Below are 2239 nucleotides of genomic sequence, written 5' to 3' on the forward strand. Positions count from 1 at the left end.
AGATGGACACCTTTTGGTCAACTGCTTGTATCTTTCCCAAGCTTCATAGAGGGATTCACCATCTTTTTGTTTGAAGGTCTGAACATCCACTCTACGCTTGCTCAGCTTTTGAGGAGAAAAGAATTTATCCAAAAAAGCCGTGACCAGCTTTTCCCATGAGTCCAGGCTATCCTTAGGTTGTGAATCTAACCATATTCTAGCTCTGTCTCTTACTGCAAAAGGGAAAAGCATGAGTCTGTAGACTTCAGGATCTACTCCATTTGTCTTTACAGTCTCACAAATCTGTAAGAACTCAGTTAAAAACTGATAAGGATCTTCAGATGAAAGTCCATAGAAATTGCAGTTTTGTTGCATTAAGGCAACTAATTGAGGCTTAAGCTCAAAATTATTGGCTCCAATGGCAGGAATGGAGATGCTCCTTCCATCAAATTTAGACGTGGGCTTGGTAAAGTCACCAAGCATCCTTCTTGTATTATCATTATTGGGTTCGGCTGCCATCTCCTTCTCTTGTTCGAAATTTTCTGAAAGGTTACTTCTGGATTGTTGTAATTTAGCTTCTCTGAATTTCCTCTTCAGAGTCCTTTCAGGTTCAGGATCAGCTTCTTCAGAGTCCTTTCAGGTTCTGGATCAATTTCAACAAGAGTGCCTTTTTCCTTGTTCCTGCTCATATGAAATAGAAGAAAACAAGAAAAGAAAGAGGAATCATCTATGACACAGTATAGAGATTCCTTTATGTAAGTTGAAGAAGAAAGGGGGTAAGGGTGAAGAAGAATGGGTTCGGATTTTTAGATGAAGAGAGGTGAAGAGAAGTGTTAGTAAATAAATAATTAAATAGAATAAGAGAGAAGAGATATAAAATTCGAAAATAATTTAAAAAAAAGGTTAGTAATTTTCGAAAATTAGAGATAAGATAAGATTAAAATTAAAATTTAAAACAAAAAGAATTTTTGAAAAAGAGATGAGATATTTTCGAAAATTAGAGAGGGAAAAGTAGTTAGGTGGTTTTGAAAAAGATAAGAAACAAACAAAAAGTCAAAGAGTTAGTTGAAAAGGATATTAAAATCAAATTTGAAAAGATAAGAAGATAAGAAGTTAGATAAGATATTTTAAAATCAAATTTTTGAAAAAGATATGATAAAAGATAAAAAGATTTAATTTAAAAATTTAAAATTACTTACTTCACTAACAAGAAACTATAAGATAAGATTCTAGAATTTAAAGATTGAACCTTTCTTAACAAGAAAGTAACAAATTTCAAATTTTTGAATCAATCACATTAATTGTTAGTGAGTTTTCAAAAATTTGATATAAAGATAAGGAAAAGATTTTGAAAATAATTTGAAAAAGATTTTTTTAAAATTTTCGAAAAATAGAAAAAAAATGAAAAAGATATGATTTTTGAAAAAGATTTTGAAAAGATAAGATTTTTTAAAATTGAAAATTTGACTTGACTTGTAAGAAACAACAAATTTTTGAAAATTTTTGACTAAGTTAACTCAAAGTTTCGAAAATTATGAGAAAAATAAGGAAAATATTTTTTTTGATTTTTGAATTTTTAATTATGAGAGAGACAAACACAAAAATGACCCAAAACATGAAAATTTTGGATCAAAACACAAGATGCATGCAAGAACACTATGAATGTCAAGATGAACACCAAGAACACTTTGAAGATCATGATGAACATCAAGAATATAATTTTGAAAAATTTTTGATGCAAAGAAAACATGCAAGACACCAAACTTAGAAATCTTTAATGCATGGACTCTAACGATGTAAAAATGCATATGAAAAACAACAAACAACACAAAACAAGAAAACATCAAGATCAAACAAGAAGACTTGTCAAGAACAACTTGAAGATCATGAAGAACACTATGAATGCATGGATTTTTCGAAAAAAATGCAAGAAAAATTTTTCGAAATTGTGATCACATCAATGTAGTACTCTTTGTTATTGTATGGAATCTTCGAAAATAATGCATAAATTTTAAAAAACATGCAATTGACACCAAACTTAAAAATTGACTCAAGACTCAAACAAGAAACACAAAATATTTTTGATTTTTATGATTTTATGATTTTTTTTATTTTTATTAAATTTTTCGAAAATATAATTTAGAAAAAAGAAAATAATAATAAAAAAATATTTTTGAAAAGAAAATTACCTAATCTGAGCAACAAGATGAACCGTCAGTTGTCCATACTCGAACAATCCCCGGCAACGGCGCCAAAAACT

This window comes from Arachis duranensis, chromosome 5 (assembly GCF_000817695.3).
Source record: "Arachis duranensis cultivar V14167 chromosome 5, aradu.V14167.gnm2.J7QH, whole genome shotgun sequence".
Classification (NCBI taxonomy): domain Eukaryota; kingdom Viridiplantae; phylum Streptophyta; class Magnoliopsida; order Fabales; family Fabaceae; genus Arachis; species Arachis duranensis.